The sequence below is a fragment of the Pinus tabuliformis genome, chromosome 6 (assembly GCF_031772625.1).
Source record: "Pinus tabuliformis cultivar Carrire ecotype Pingquan chromosome 6, CPIR1, whole genome shotgun sequence".
Classification (NCBI taxonomy): domain Eukaryota; kingdom Viridiplantae; phylum Streptophyta; class Pinopsida; order Pinales; family Pinaceae; genus Pinus; species Pinus tabuliformis.
The window spans coordinates 789,510,531-789,528,686 of NC_142292.1; the positions used below are offsets into that span (position 1 = coordinate 789,510,531).

Here is an 18,156-nt window from a genome sequence, read left to right on the forward strand (position 1 = left end):
CCATGTATATTTTTTTCTAAAAGACCCCTGATATCTAGACACATTTACATTCCATTTTTCACTATTTTTAGTTTGATCTAGTCCAACCAGCATTATCTAAAAGTTCTCGTGTATCATTCTTCGACAAGTGCACAATAAGATTCTTGAGATCTTCCTCATCTGCTTGATCTTCTCAAGAGGATGCATTTTCAACATTATTGCTTGTAGTTTCTAGAGGAGATTTGTTTTCCATTAGGGGTTGTTTCTTTTCCACTAACGTTGTGTTCGGCAAATCCTTACTCGTGACGGAGGATCCACTTTAGCATGCGATTTTTCCTGCTTTGATTATATATTCATGGATAAGATTTCGTTGGTCTTATATGCTTCCTTCTTGTCTTCTGGTTCTTTCTTGTTTTGAAGCTTGCCCACTTTGTATACCACATAGTGATCACCTTGTGCTCCTTCCCACCATTTGGTCTTTTGAGATTTTTTCCAATCTTTGTTACTCTAAGAACATTTGGGGTTGCTTTCCATTACATTTTTTATTTCCTAGCATGCTCTACACCGAAATGAAATATTCTCATAGTCGAGCTTTTGGACCCTAACATAGTTTGGAGCCGTCAAATTAATTTTCGCGGGAAAGCCCTTTTTGAAGTCCATCCCTAGATAAATGCACACATTAGTAGTCTTGAAATTATTTTCTATTTTAGAACAACGACGATAAAAAATTCTCAATGTTTTCCCAATAGAGGAAAGTGATGTAGGATTCCAATAATGCAAGCGAAAGTTTGGAAGCCTTACCCAAACTGAGGTTGTGGAGATTGATGTCGTTACTAGATCAAAAGTGGGAGTCCATAGCTACATGAAGAGACCAACACTACCCCATATGGCCTTCTTGTCCTCTATATTGTAAAAAATTACAACAAAAAAATCCAAGACATAGGGTAAATGTTTTGTTTATATGTCAAAAGGGGCTTCCATAGCTTAGAGATCCACTTGTGGAAACCAAGCCATTCTCTAAAAAATATTCTTCACAATAGATAGCTTCCTGATCCACAAGAACATTGAGGAAAAGAATTTCTTTAACCATAAGAATATCGAAAACAAATTTGAGGATAGAGTTGTACAAAACCGAAGAAGAGCTAGCTTGACTAACAACCATAACTGCAAAAGAAGCTGTCTTTTTCGTCGAATCACATAGATTTTCCATTGAACGATTTGCATAAGAGATCTGAGAGAAATCCAAACAAACTAAGCGAAGATTAGACAACTAAGGCGAAACGCTAGTCACCACAACTGTTTCGAGATCTCCTTCCATTCTTTCATATTATCATCATTTTTATTATCATGATCAACACCATTTTTTTTTTAAAGTTTACATCAAATCTTTTTTTTGCTTAAATAATCGTCATCAAAATTATCTTTATTATTTTAATCATCATCACTCATTATTTTGATAATAATCATCATTATTTTAAAAACATATATTTAAATTTACCACCCTAACTTATCTCAAATTTTTATAAAAAATAATTTTAATTCTTTTATTTTATAATAATAATTTTAAATACTACATCATTATAGCTTATAAAATCATTTTAAAATATTATTTTAATGTAAATTATAATGATGCAAATCACTCTGATCTTAATTCTCATCATTATTTTGATACTAATCATCATTATTTTAAAAACATATATTTAAACTTACCGTTCTAACTTATCTCAATTTTTTATAAAAAATAATTTTAATTTCTTTATTTTATAATAATAATTTTAAATACTCATCTCATTATAGTTTATAAAATCATTCTAAAATATTATCTTAATGTAAATTATAATGATGCAAATCATTGTGATCTTAATTACCATCATCATGTTATTGTATTATTATAATTTTTTATTTTAATAAACATATCATTGTAATTAATAGATTTTAAATTGTCCTTAAGTCAGAGTATGCTTCATTGCATCATCTTAGAATAAAAATTTACATTGGTTTCGCATTTAACTTTTTTTATAAATTTTATGTAATTATAAAATAAAACTTATGATTAATTAAATAAAAAACGTGAGTAAAATTAATTTACAGTGATATTTAGATATTATTTATTGAATTTCCATTTCCCTAATAAAATCAATCTTTATAAACATCATGCCAATCTGATTTTTCATTTTTATAACTTAATTTCATCATTAAATTTATTTAAAGAAAAACAATTAAAAATACATAAAACAAAATATTTTGAAGGTTTTAAAAAAATACATATTTACAAATGTATTTTAAATGAAAAAATTGTAATATATATAAAATAAAAAATTTTATTACCAATTTGAAAAAAAAAAAAACAACAAAAACTAAAACTTACTACCATTCCAATTTTTAAACTTTTAAGGCCATCTTCGTTGACGTTTGCAGAAATGCTAAGTAGATCATACGACATACTATACCAGCAGCGGCAATAAGCACGTCTTTGGATGTGAGTTAAACGCACGTAATTTTCAGTGGCTTCACAAAAATATTTAAATACATGGATAGCGTAAGATCACGAAACAAAACAGGGAAAGGCGACCAATAAACCTTTGGATTTAAGGGAAAACAGCATGGGATATACAGCACACGAGGAAATTTCAATACGTGGATGGTGACAACACGTAGGATCTGATGGAGACTGCTTCACGAATCATCCGAGAGTTATTTCTCTCTTTCAACAACGTAATATATACCTCCAAGCTCTGCATGCCACCTTCCAATCTGTGTGACGATTGTGCGCTGACAGGGTACTCCCTGCATCTCCCAATCCATTACACCAAATAGAAAGGATTTAAAGGTCTGAGTTATCCATTCAGAATTGGAATTAAAGGCGGGCCGCTCCTAAATACAGAATTCCAATCACAGTGGCTTGCACAGGGATCCTAATTCCCAAAAATATTGGGCTTCTCACTGCTCAGACATCTTGATTTGAGTTGCCAAAGGCCATTATCAGGCATATAGAAAAATCTGAAAGTGAACTGGGTTTGGGATTATCGAGCTCCATTGAAATCTACCGATGGAGAAGGGTAATCGTGATGAAGAAGAGGGACCCTGTAAGAAGGTTCCTCAATCCAGATGGTTTCGCTACAATTCCCCCCTCACCCAGGTGATTATGATGTCTCTGGTCTGCTTCTGCTGCCCGGGCATGTTCAACGCCCTCACCGGATTGGGGGGAAGCGGGCAGGAGAATGACCAGGCGTCCAACGATGCGAACATTGCCTTGTACGGGACGTTTGCAGTGTTCGGCGTTTTCGCCGGCGGAATCTAGAACATCCTCGGCCCTCGCGGGACCATCTTTGCAGGCTGCTGCACTTATGCTCTCTACGCCGGTTCTTTTCTCTACTACAATCATTATCATGATGAAATGTTTCCTGTTATTGCAGGTGGAATTCTGGGCGTCGGAGCTGGATTGCTCTGGGCCGGACAGGGATCAATCATGACCTCGTATCCCACCGAGGACCAGAAAGGAAGATACATTTCTCTCTTCTGGGTTATATTCAATCTGGGAGGAGTCGTAGGCGGTTTCATTCCCTTTATATTGAATTATCACAGCAAAGCCGCGTCTGTTACCGACTGGACCTATATAGCCTTCATGTGTTTCATGGGCTTTGGGGTTTTTGTGAGTTTGGCCTTGGTTCCACCCAACAAAGTGGTAAGGAGCGATGGCAGCAAGGTTACTCTGCGTAAATACTCCAGTGTGAGCACCTAGGCCATTGAAGTTATCAAGCTATTCTTCAACTGGAAGATGCTGCTGCTCTTCCCTGCTGCATGGGCCAGCAAGTTTTTTTACACTTATGAATTCAACAACGTTAATGGCAGGATCTTTACGGTGAGGACCAGAGGGTTCAACAATGTTTCTTTCTGGGGTGCTCAGATGTTAGGCTCTGTGATAATCGGGTGCTTCCTGAGTAGGAAGAAAAGAGGGTTTCTGGGCGTGGCCATCTTTGCAGGGACTGCAATTTGGGGAGGCGGTCTCGCCAATCAGCTGAGATATAGCAGAGATAAGCCCTTGCAGCAGCTCGATTTAACCGACTCCGGCGCTTCTTTTGCAGGGCCGTTTGCTTTATATTTCAGCTATGGATTACTGGACTCCATGTTCCAGACTCTGTGTTATTGGACGATCGGAGCTTTGGCAGATGATTACCATACTCTGACCAGATACAGTGGACTCTTCAAAGCCGTGCAGAGTGCAGGAACAGCGGTGGGCTGGGATATTAAAACAAATACAACACAAACTATAACAAAGACACACAACTTTCATTCAAAAACCTAGACACACAACTTTCATTCAAAAACCTGTGACAACTGAACTTTAATTTCTTCAATTAACTTGTGAGCACTGCCTGTTATAATGAGATCATCCACATACAAAGATATTAAAGCAGCATTTCCTTTTTCATCTTTCTTAACATACAAGTTAGAATCATTTTTGCTTTTCACAAACCATTCTGAAGAAAGAAGGTATCAATCTTTACATACCATGATCTTGGTGCCTGTTTCAAACCATACAATGCCTTTCTTAACCTGCAAACCAGATGCTCCTGTCCCTGTTTGACAAACCCTTCATGTTGAACCAAATAAACTTCTTCCTTTAAATCACCATTTAGAAAAGCAGATTTGACATCCATTTAATGTATATTCCAATTATGTTTTGTGGCTAAGGCAATCAATAATCTAATTGTATTCAACTTAGCTACTGGTGCAAAAGTGTCTTCATAATCAATTCCCTCCTTTTGAGCATATCCTTTTGCTACTAATCTTGCCTTAAATTTATCAATTGTACCATCTGCTTTAAATTTTGTTTTGTACAACCATTTGCTTCCAATTGGAACTTTATTTTCAGGAAGTTCCACTAATTCCCATGTTTGATTTTTCATAATAGAAGCATACTCATCATTCATAGCATTAATCCATGGTTCATGTTGTTTAGCCTGCTCATAATCAATTGGTTCTTCAACATTCATTATATTAGACATTAAGGCATAGTCTCTATACCTTGCAGGAAGCCGAGTCTGTCGGGACGACCTTCTTGGTGTTTCAATGCCTGTGGGTGTTCCATCCATGATTCGTCGGCTTTGAGGTGAATCACCCCCTTGTGATGACTCACTGCTGCTAGATGTGCTCGTACTGCTGCTATCATCCTGATCCTGTACCTGTACCTGTTCCTGTTCCTGCTTAATCAAAGTATCAAGCTTGATATGTGCATCATTAGACATATGCCATGTATCATTATTACTTTTATCAGTCTGCTCATGAAACAATACATCACGACTTGCAAATAGTTTATGGGAACTTGGATCAAACAATTTATAGGCTTTCTGATCCGTACAATATCCAATGAAAACACACTTGATGGACTTGGCATCAAGTTTGCTTCTGTTAGCTTTAGGAATATGAGCAAAAGCAGTACATCCAAAGACTTTGAAATGACTCACATCAGGTTTATAACCATAAAGAACCTCAAAAGGAGTTTGAAAAACTAATTGCTTAGTGGGACATCGATTCTTCAGATAAACAGCAGTGTTAATGGCTTCTGCCCAGAAACCATTAGAGATGTTCTTACCTTGCAGCATACTACGAGCAGATTCCACCAAGGTTAAACCTCATACTTTTTGCAGTGCTCACAAGTTAATTGAAGAAATTAAAGTTCAGTTGTCACAGGTTTTTGAAATGAAAGATTTGGGTGAAATGCATTACTGTTTAGGAATTGAGGTATGGAGAGAACCTGGCTCTGATACCATATTAAAACAAATACAACACAAACTATAACAAAGACACACAACTTTCATTCATATATTTCCTTGTTGCTGTAAAAAGTGTTGATAATAAGACTCAAAAGCTGGTTGATCTCAGCCTGGAACACAAAGGTCTCAACTTCACCAGCTTCCGCCATGATTTCTCCTCGAAAGCTTAACGCAAACACAGACCAGAAATCGCCGAAACTAGCCTTCAAGGCTTACGAAAACACAGACGAGAAAATCGCCGAAACTAGCCTTCAAGGCTTACGAAAACGCAGACCAGCAAATAGAGACTTTAACTCTTCCTTTTTCTTCTTCTCATCTTCACTTTCCTCTAATTTCAAACAAATACAACATGGGATACGGACAGACAGAGTGTTTCTCTTCTGGAGGAGCTCATAATCAATTGGAGTCTTGTTACAATCAGCTACCCGTTCTTGATTATCCTCATTGCCTTGGCTATAGATGATCGTGAGACTGCTAGTTCCACTGAACCCAAAGCAGGCTACGAAGCTGAAGCGAAGCAAGTATCAAACTGAAGCGAAACAGTTCTGTACCTTGACTACATCTACAGAAGGCTATGCATTGATTAGTTTATAAGAAACAAGCGTTCCCTTGAGTGGGAATCCATCTGGTGGAGCTTTGTCATGGTGTACTGTAGTGTTCGATGGGATTTTTGTCCACAGTGTGCTTTGTCGTATTTATTATGAAGTATATATGTCTGATTTATTGGATTTAGTGTCCAAAAAAAATGTACTCACTTTGCTTTAGGTTAAAAAATGCTTTGGGATACAAAGCTAACATTTCAATTGTTAAACATAGACTTTCTTCTTAGATCAAGTGGATGCAATCTAGATTTGGAAACTCCTATTTCCACCACTATAGGAAAGTTAATGCATCCTGACATGCAAGGGGAATAGTGGATGACTTGCTGCTAACATGTCAAAGTCAACTTTAGCAGAAATATAAATGCAAGGCACCCACTATTCCCCTTGCATGTCAGGGTGCATTAACTTTCCTATAGAGGTGGAAATAGGAATTTCCATCTAGATTTTGAATCTAGGTTTTAAGAGTCTTCTGCCTTCTGCTCTAGTAGCAATTGAACAAGTTTTCTTTATTAGAATGTGCTGGCACAGATTTGTCGGAGATGGTGGAAAAATGGTCATTCTGTGAACTTGTTTGGTCCGTGAACTTGTTTGGCATTTCAAACAGCTCTGTTATAATATGAGGAGACATAGTCATAAGAGAGTAAATAGAATCACTAGCTATGCATCCTTAAATAAATATATAATTATGCATAGTTAAAATCTTCATGGAAAGGTTCAAATCTATCGTTGTATAATCATTATTATAAGAGAATCTAATAACCCTAATAAATGTTTAGTTCTGAGCATAACCTCTATAATACTGAGCATAAGCTCTTAGTATCATAGAGGAAAGCAGTTGACCTCTCAAAATTAATAAATCTCATTCAAAATTAATAACTATATCGTTTTCTTTTTATCGGATGGCATTTAATCAGTAAAGCCTGCATTTTTCTTGAACGTGCAAAGACTCGACAGAACAAATCCCTGTCACGCTGCAATCAGATACATACCTCTCAATATCATGTTCACATGACAGAAACATATATTTTTAGCAGCACTTTTAAGGTGTAATAATACGTAGAGAAATGTTAAATTCTTCGTTTTTCAATTTTTTTTTTCCGACCTAATGGTCCAACTAATTTGTACAGTTTATTAGTAGTGTTCTATATATAGGTGTTATTCACCTCTCTCACAATTTTTTCCATTTTGATAGTAAATTTTTTTCAGCTTGACAGTCATTTTTCAGTTCAAATGTTTTTTTTTGTTTTTTTATTTGATTATACCAGTGTTTAAATCTTTTTTTTCCGATATGGAAATGGATTCAACACCATAAAAAATTACTAGGACACCCAAAATTTTGAAGCATGACAACTGTAACACAGATTTCCAAAAAAGTTTACTAGATTTTTACCAAAATCATCGCAGGAATTTCACTATTTTAGTGGCAAATATGTGGATTAAAGTACAATTATTAATGAATGGTAAGGATTTAATCTTAATAATATTCACAAATTAAAAATTGAAATTTATCTCCAAAATAGTTATACTCTTTTTCCATTTTAATTAAATCGCCTAATTAAAAAAATGTTACATGAACAAATCTCATATGGAATGGCTTATTATTTTTTGGACATGTAGTTTTGAAAAAAAATTGTATTGATACATGATATTGTAACAAATTCTCTTTAGAAATTAAAAATATATATGGTAAAGTGAAGTGAATCTTTGATAAAGTGGAATGAATCTCCACATTAAAAATTTGATTATATGTTTTTAAATGTATATAATATTAATTGTTTTTACAATCATAAAATTATAGTTTAAATATTTTTAATTTTTTTTTCAATTTGAAAATCTAAGAAGTATGAACCACAATAGATGGTTCGGACTCTTAAACAGTTATGCAATTATTCTTAAAGTTCTATTTGATAATAATATAGATCACAGATGTCTAAAAGCAAAAAATATTATTAAATTGTGTTTTGATATTTAAGATAATGCCTATCCATATTTATGAGCTATTTAATTTATGTAAATATATTTAAATTTCTAATAAAAAATATATATAAGTTGTTTATATTTTTAATAAAAAAATATGAATTATTTAGATTTCTATAAAAATATATTTAAATTTCTAATTAAAAAATATATAAGTTGTTTATATTTTTAATTAAAAAAATATGTTTAGATAATCTTCGGCAAAATCACATAATAAATCGTTTGTCGACGCGTTTCGAACCAACCAGTGTGGTTCATCGTCAGGACAAGTTGAAGAACCAATCTGGATTAGCTTGATTAAATAGAGGTGCAGAGACTCCAACGGTTATAATGCCAACGACTAATTTTGACCAATCACCCTAGTCAAATTCAAAAATAAAAAGAATATATATATATATATATATATATATTCCTAGAAAAGGTAAGTAAAGGCATTTCACTTGTTTATTTATAAATAAATAAATCTAATACTAAATATTAAGAAAATTCATATTTTAGTTATAAAGGTCATTATATCTCGTATAAAGTACATATTTATATTAGTAATCATCCCAATATTGTTTAAATACAACTAAAAGGTGATAAATCGTTATTATTTAGGTAATGCGTAATAATTATTAAAGGTTCATTGGTAAGTTAGATCTTTAAATTATATTATTCTTATCTATTATTTTAATATAATGGTCTTTAAATTAATAAGTAATGAATGTTTAATAATAAACTATATCTACTTAATAATCCATAATTCCAAACAAATGTTAAATTATTACTTATTCCTAGGAATTAGTTCCATTAGGTACATAGAATAACTAATTATCCTTATGGTTAAATAATTAATAATAATTTAATATTTCAAGTTTAACTAAGACGTTATTTAATTACTTATAAGGTAATGTTTATTAAAAATGGTATTTATTGGTATATCCTAACTAATCCTTAATGGTAAATTTTATATTCAATGATAATCCGTATTAATTTATTTATTCCAATAAAAATATATTAAGGTTAATTATGTCAAAATAAAAAGGTTTTATATCCTTAGTATTGAGTTGACCTTTTGTCTAATAAAACCTTTTTATTTTGACATAATTAACCTTAATATATTTTTATTGGAATAAATAAATTAATACGGATTATCATTGAATATAAAATTTACCATTAAGGATTAGTTAGGATATACCAATAAATACCATTTTTAATAAACATTACCTTATAAGTAATTAAATAACGTCTTAGTTAAACTTGAAATATTAAATTATTATTAATTATTTAACCATAAGGATAATTAGTTATTCTATGTACCTAATGGAACTAATTCCTAGGAATAAGTAATAATTTAACATTTGTTTGGAATTATGGATTATTAAGTAGATATAGTTTATTATTAAACATTCATTACTTATTAATTTAAAGACCATTATATTAAAATAATAGATAAGAATAATATAATTTAAAGATCTAACTTACCAATGAACCTTTAATAATTATTACGCATTACCTAAATAATAATGATTTATCACCTTTTAGTTGTATTTAAACAATATTGGGATGATTACTAATATAAATATGTACTTTATACGAGATATAATGACCTTTATAACTAAAATATGAATTTTCTTAATATTTAGTATTAGATTTATTTATTTATAAATAAACAAGTGAAATGCCTTTACTTACCTTTTCTAGGAATATATATATATATATATATATTCTTTTTATTTTTGAATTTGACTAGGGTGATTGGTCAAAATTAGTCGTTGGCATTATAACCGTTGGAGTCTCTGCACCTCTATTTAATCAAGCTAATCCAGATTGGTTCTTCAACTTGTCCTGACGATGAACCACACTGGTTGGTTCGAAACGCGTCGACAAACGATTTATTATGTGATTTTGCCGAAGATTATCTAAACAAGTTATGGATCACAGAAGTCTAAATTCCTTATTAAAAAAATATGATTTATTTAGATTTCTAACTTTTTGTTAGTACTATTATAGAATATGTTGCGAAAGGCACTAATAAATATTGTTAATCGTTTTTTTTAAGATACCGATCATGTAGGTTTAGATATTGAGATTAGTGCAAAGAGAATATAATGAATTTATGTTATGGGAAGATTAATAATGATTTATATTAATTATATAAGGATTTATAATAATAATATTAATAATGTTTACGTGTATAATTAAGTTAGATATAAATTTCGTATATGAGAATTTATATTAGTGTAAAAATATATTGTAAGGAAATTGGTTAAATATAATAAAGAAATAGTTGACATAAATTATCACATTATATATTTTTATAAACTAATGTAACTATATAAAGCAAATTGATGGTAAATGTAGATAAACATTAATAAGAATCAAAACACTTAAAAGTAAAAGATAAAAAAATATTAAAATTAAGTTTAATGTTTTTATTATTATTTTTTTTTTGCTAAAGCAAGATTGTTTTCTTCTCATTCATTAACTAAAAAGTTACAAATATATGTTACAAATCATGACACTTAGGCCTACAGGAACATCGAGTCCCCACCATGCTTCAAAAATCGGGCCAAGGACCCACAAAACTCTGTAGCCACCTACGACTGTAGGATCTGATTCTGAAGATCACTCGGTCGAGGGGTTAAAACAGGGTCTCAACTAACATAATTTTTAACAAATTCAACAAACCGAAAAGAGCATTAATACCATCTCAAGAGTTCAAACGGGTCTGCCCAAGGAGATAATTCCCAACAAACTTTAACTTCCGAAACCCATGAGAAGCAGGCGACACATCACCAAGATTGTGATTAGCTCGAAGGATAACACGACCAACTAGCTTGATGAACCGTGGTTGTAGATATTCCCAAGCAGGATCCAATGGTAGAGGAGAATATCGGGCGGCAAAGAAGCATGTGGAAAACCCGCCCTGTATAGGCGGTTTTTCTCTCACCTCCCACCGCCACGTGGTAATTGATTAGTGGCATTGGGGGAAAACCGTGAAATACCACTTACGAGCTTGGGGACGCCCGAAAAGCCCCTTAACCGCTAAAACTTTGTTTTTATTGAAAATGAAAACTGTCTTTTCTCTGCTTCCTTTCGTCCATCTGAAAGGTGCACTCACGTCGATTCTGGGGTCTTCTACTTGATGAACCCTTGTCCTCCGTCAGCTTAATTCCCAAAGTGATGCTCTTCCTTCATGCTAAGATAATATTTACTGTCTGCATTTGCCAGACTGTGACATTCCTCACGCAGTTTCCCTATGGGTGTTAGCTCCAATCTGCATCTGCTGTTATCTTTTTATGGAGCACGCCCTCGTTCGCCAACCGATCTGCTAATTGTTTGGCATTCCTGCGCACATGAACAAAACTTAGGGTTCTCAAGATTCTTAGATGTTATTGAATACGATGATAGACCTACAAAAGTCGCTAGTAGTTTGAGACTTTCTCTGGTGCTAAGCCATTTGCTATTTTTTTAAAGAATTAATTGTTAATTCAGAGTCTACCTTTGTGATTGTGTTATGCATATTGAGATCTCTCAGAATCTCTAAGAAATTCTCTATGGCCATTAGTTCTACCATATTGTTGGTGGAAATCCCTAAATGAGTATGAAATATTACTATTATATTCCCCTTGTCATCCCTTATAGCTCCACCGTAACCCACAACCCTCGGGTTTCCTTTTGAGGCTCCATCTGTGCTTCATTTCAAGAAGCCAGGGGGGTTGGTTGCTAGTAATCCTGCCCCACTGTTGAGTGTGTTGTAATCATGATTGTGCCCTGGGGATCAAGCTTCAGGAGGCCCAAAAGTAAAAGAATATGAGCCTCCTTGTGAGATGGATGATTCTCGGGAGGTTGCTTCTGAAGGGTGTTTATAATTTCTTTCAGCTATTTTAAGAGTTGAACTATTATGTTTTGGGCTGAGCTAGCTTTATCATTGAAAATTCTGTTGTTGTGTTCTTTCCATACATTCCAGATAAAAAAACCTGGAATCAGAGTCCAAGCAATGTTGATTGTCTCATTTTCAGATAGTTTTTTCCTCCAATTATTTAAAGTTTTAAAGATGTATTTTTTATCCTTGTTAGTGTGCCTGAAGATAGAGGCAACCCAGTTCCATAAGGTTGAGGTGAATGTGCAAACGTTGAGAAGGTGATCCATCGTTTCTTCATGAAGACCACATAAGTGGCATCTAGATGGTCCAACAAAACCTTTCTTTCTAAGATTTTCCCAAGTCAGAATATTTTTGTGTTGCACCATCCACACAAATAGTTTGATTTTCATCCAATTAGGGTTTTGCTATAGGTCCTTCCATATTTTATTAGGGTTTGAAAAGTTATGTCCAGTGGCAATTCCTTTGGCTTCTTTGAGGTTGAAGTTGCCCTCACTGTTTCTTCCCCATCTAAGTTGGTTTGTGGAAGTTGAGATTAAATTTTTCCTCTTTTCCAGGATTGATGCGAGAGCTTTAGCCTAGGCCTTCAAAGGAGTCTCTTCACTATAAACTAGTACTTTCCATGCTCCCTATTTCCTATTGTTCCTTGTCTGATCCTAGTAGGCACCGACCCTTTGTAGCCCTTTGTTAACAATATCATCTTTGAGAATATCTAAATGGCTCAAGATTCATGCCATTTGTTGCTAAATTTACCTCTTGTTATGTAGTTGGAAATTCTTCTCCTTGAATGTTGGCAAGAAAGTGTGCCAAAGGGGTTCGTTGTATTTTAATGAAGTTTTGTGTAGAAAAAAAAAATCATTCAAGTTTATCAAAGTCAACTAGTTTTTTTGGAACATTTATTCTTGATAGAAACAACAAGATCATGTAGTTTTGAGGAGAAGCGTAGGCAGGAGCAATGGAGGCCACATGATAAGCAAGCTATTATTCGTTTTTAGCCATGGTTTTATGTTGTTCTTGATGAGGGCTCATACAAGTTTGGAACATTTTGCTGGAGTGAGTTTCTTTTATACAAGCCATTTTGTGACATTGGTTCAGATATTGGGTTGTATACTGAAAGTATTGTCGAGATTTGGAGAAATTGGAGATATCATGCATGGCATGTTAATTGAGGCCCTTTGCCAAATGAAGGTGATGAAGAGGATGTGGAGCCACTTATACATGAAGAAAATGTTGATCAAGATTTTGAAGAGTGGCAGGTTTTCTCACAGTTAGTTCCTCTAAGTTGTGTAAACATTTCACACCTTGCTAATCTTGGTAGAAAGGACTTTGATGTTGATTATAATTGGCAGGAAATGATGGTTTCATGTTATGTCTTAGAAGAAGGGGTCAATTTTGTAAAACATGCATAGTATGCAGGTGGTTTGAATTTTAAGTTTGTTAGAGACACATATTCGTCGCCTTGGTCTCTATCAGAAAAACAACTAGCTTCTTTTGAAATAATTTTTCAACACTGTGCTAATGGTGAAAATGATGGTGCTTTGAAAATGATTATTCTAGGTACTGCTGGAGTAGGAAAGTATTCTCTTGTTGTATGTATTTCTCATGCTCTTTCGAGTGCAACAACGAATGGAAAAATTCCATTGTTATTGCTTTCTCCAACTCGTATTGTTGCTTCTAACATACGTGGGAAAACAATACATTCTGCGTTAAAAATTGCTATAAAAGATATGAAGCCACTGTGTGGGTAGGCTTTGGCTATGTTCCAAAAGGAAATGAGACGTGTTCGATATATATTGGTTGATGATATGAGATTTATAGGTCCAATTCTATTCATACAAATAGATTCTCATTTGTGAGAAGCCTTTCCTGAAAAGAAGGATTGTCCTTTTGGTGGTAGGTCCATCATTCTTGTGGGTGACCTTGCCCAACTACATCCTATCAAGGATAAATCATTGTATGCATGTAGAATAGCTGGGAAATTTTTGTGGGAAAGCTTTAGCATTGTAGTGGCTCTAGACAAAATTTATATGCAGTGAGCAGATGATCCTAGACAAGAATTTTTTCGCAATCATTTAACCAATATTAGAAATGAAGAGCCTTCTCTTGCTGATTGGGATTTTCTTATGACCCATATTGATACCTTCTTGGATCAATAGCAAATGATTTTGTTTGATTCTACTCTTCGCTTGTTTGTGACAAATAATCTCGTCAATATGAATAATCGAAAAATGCTTAAAGCGATAAATTGTCCTATTGTGAGATGTGTTGCGGAAAATAATAGAAGAACAGAAATAAGTGATAGTGAAGATGATATATTAAAGTGTGAAGAACTTCTATGTCATGGAAAGCACGTTATGTTAACTTGTAATTTGTGGGTTGTTAATGTTGCACTTGGATATATTGAAAACATTTTCTTTGCACCTGGTTCAAAGCCACCGCAACTAACACAATTTGTTACAATTATGTTTATAAAGTATTGTGGTGTTCTAGTTGATAAGGATTTTCAAATTCTTGTACCTATTTCGCCTGTTCTTAGGGGGAATATGAGGCAATTTCCTTTGAAAATGTCATGGGCATTGAAATAGACAAATCACAAGAGATGACTTTGCAACAAGCCACTGTAGATATTGGAGACAGAGAAAGGCAGGGTCTAACATTTACAACTATATCAAGAGTGAAATCAATAAATGGTTTTCTGATTTCACTGCCTTTTTCTTTTCAGCGTTATGCATAAATGAAATACAGTGCATATGTTACACTTAGAAAGAAAGAGGAGGAGTGATTAAAATCAATATCATTTTTGGGGTATTTATCTTCAATACAGTTTAGTGTTTATGAATTATTTTTTAAGTAAATAGACTATTTCAGAGCAATTGTTGTTTGATTTCTTGAATTGTAGTTGTTTGCATTTTTTTTTCCTTCTTTTGAATCCTTTTATATTTATGTTTCAATATGAAATAAGAAAAATCATAAATGTATAGTTTTGTTTTTGTTAATTTGTTCTCTTTGAATGTAATCATTTTAATTGTATGTTTTTGTCAATGATTCACAGATATGGAGAACATTAATGGTAATCATTACATTAGAGAAATTAATTCAATTACAAAAACCATTAGTTTTGTTACTTGTATTCGTGCAAGGTTTGATAGAAGATATGGATTCAATCCTCATTTTGTCGATTCATATTTTGAGTGGAATGAAATCAGATGTTCAAACTTTATATCATTTTCACCAACGAGAATCAAGGAGGAAGACGAGAAGGGACTAGCTTAAAAACATGAAGTATCGTGATCATTATCTTGTTGATTTGAATTGGTCTTGCTTTTTCCACTGCTCTGGGTGTGTTTTGGAAGAGGCTGCAATGAAATAATTGTGTTCTAGTCGAGTGTTGAGAGCTGAATTTTGTTGTTGAATGTGGTGTTATTGTTATTATTATTTCTTTCAATGTTACTAAACTTTGGATTGTTTTCATTGGTCCTGTAATGTTTCAAATTTCAACTCATTACTTTGTTGCATTGTGGGCAACATTGTCATAATCATCCTTTGTTAACTATCGTGAATGCTTGTTAGTGATTGACAACAATTGTTGTTGATGTCAAAATTTATGTTCTCTTAAATGTATTTAATTTTTCCTATGATTATACTTAATTAGTAACATTATTTTAGCAAAATTTCACATTCGCTAATGTTATAGTTTTGTATATCTATTTTAGTTGCTAATTTTTGTTATTAATATTTCATTGTTAATTTGATTGTTTATTTTATCATATTTTCCTATCATAAATAATGTTATATAATTAGGCTATTAATTTTTATTAATATGTTTTATTTAAATCATCCTTTGTTTTATTAAATTATGTTCAATAATTTTTTATAATATTTTATTTTATGTGTTATTATTAATTTCTAAAGTTATTTGAACTTTTTATTATTATTATTAATATAATATTAATATTATTAATAATTTTAAAATTAATATTAATATAAATTATGATATCATATGCTTATCCGTGTTTATCAACCACATTTATATTAATATAAATGTGGTTGTGCTAGTATTTAATAATTAAAATTTGAAAATTGTTTCTTATACTGAGCAGTTACAATCATATTTGAAATTTATATAAAAAAAAGTTAAAGAAAAACTTTGAAAAATAAAATCAAAGTTGGATAATGAATATTTACTGTTGCATAAAATTATATCACATCATAAGGTTATAATTTATTTTAAATTGAGACTTCTAAAACACATTGACTGCATTGTTTAGCCACATAAAAATAATGAAAAGTACATTGAATTTAATAAAAAGTCAAGTAGCTTGATCCAAAATGAGTAAAAAGAAAATAATTATTACAAAATTATCAAAAACTTTGGTATGCATCTTTTTATAGAGAAACCATTAATACATTTATTAGAATGAAAATTATTTAAATATTTGTCTAGAATTATTCTTTGTGGATGGGTGCAAACTAGTGATGGTATTCTTTGTGGGTGGGTGCAAACGAGTGATGGTTTCTCATGACCCATTAGTGCTAATGCAAATTTTGAGAAACAATAATATTTTAACTTTGAGGAATGATTAGGAGTAACTAGGAAATGAAAGATTTTTAGCAAAAAATAACAAAACTTATAATAAAAGTTTTAAATTGTGAGATTAATTCAAATGTTTAAAACTATTTTAACCAAAAAAAATTATTTTTTTTAAGTGCTTTATATAATATATACATATATGCATAGTTGACATTGAAATATTTTATTTAATATGGACATTAAAATATTTTACTTAATATGAGCATTAAAACATTTCACTTATAGACCATATGGGTTATATTAAATTTTATATTTTATTTAAGTTATTAATATATTTCAAATACAAATTACATTAAATAAGATTTTATAATGAGATATTTTACTTTGATAAAAAATGAACATTTTTTGCTATCAATAATATTTTTTAAATGCTATATTTCATTTCAATTTTATATTTAGACTTAAATGAATATATATATATATATATATATATATATATATATATATATATATATATATATATATATATATATATATATGACAAAATTGATGAAAAAAATTTAATGAGAGGAGGCAGTGCTTCGGGGTGATCTGCAACTTGAGCTAGGGTTGAAGTTGACACTAGGGTTTTGACTTTGGGTACCATGGTGGGATGCACAGGGGGGAGTGCAGCTCCCTCCTACAGTCAGGTAGTTACAGAAGGAAGTAAGGACAGGGGAAAGCAACATTTTAAAAAACCTCTGGAGAAGGTATCAGAGGCTAGTAGCAAAGGAACAATGGGAAGAAACAGAGTTCAGGAACTTGAAGGGGATCAGCCGAAAACAAATAAGGAGAAGGAGAATGGAGGCAGCAGTGGAAAACCTAACTCCATAAGGATGACTGGGGTCTGCAAACCCAAGTCGAGCATTATTCCCCGGGTCATATTGAGCGATCCAATGCTTCAAGCACATAGGGATCATATGATGGAACATGCGATTATATGCAAATTTATGGGGTTATGGCCGACGGAGAGGGCATTACACATCTGGATAAAAAGCCATTGGAAGCGAAGGGGGGAAATACACCTACATCTGGGTTCTAAGGGATTCTTCACAGTGGTGTTCACGAGTTGAGAGGACAAAGATAGAGTTTCTGAGGGAGGACCATATTCTATGCTGCTGTAGGACTCTATATGCAACCATGGGTGATGAAATTTATCCCAGAATGTGAAACATTCACATTGGTACCGGTATGGATCAGACTATATTCCCTTCCTCTAGATTATTGGCTACTAAAATCTCTGAAAACAATAGGCATCAAGCTAGAACATTTCCTAAAGATCTCAGAGCTGGCTTTGAAAGGAAAATATACCTCCTTCGCTTGAATATGTGTGGAAATGGACTTATCTAGAGCCCTTTCGGAAGCAATAATTTTAGAAGTGTA

The 18,156-nt window shown here is 32.6% G+C and overlaps 1 pseudogene; it reads left to right on the top strand.

The window, feature by feature from the left end:
* The first annotated feature begins 3,028 nt into the window (after nucleotides 1–3,028).
* Nucleotides 3,029–6,289, top strand: LOC149261126 (UNC93-like protein 1 pseudogene; annotated as a pseudogene).
* Nucleotides 6,290–18,156: the final 11,867 nt, after the last annotated feature.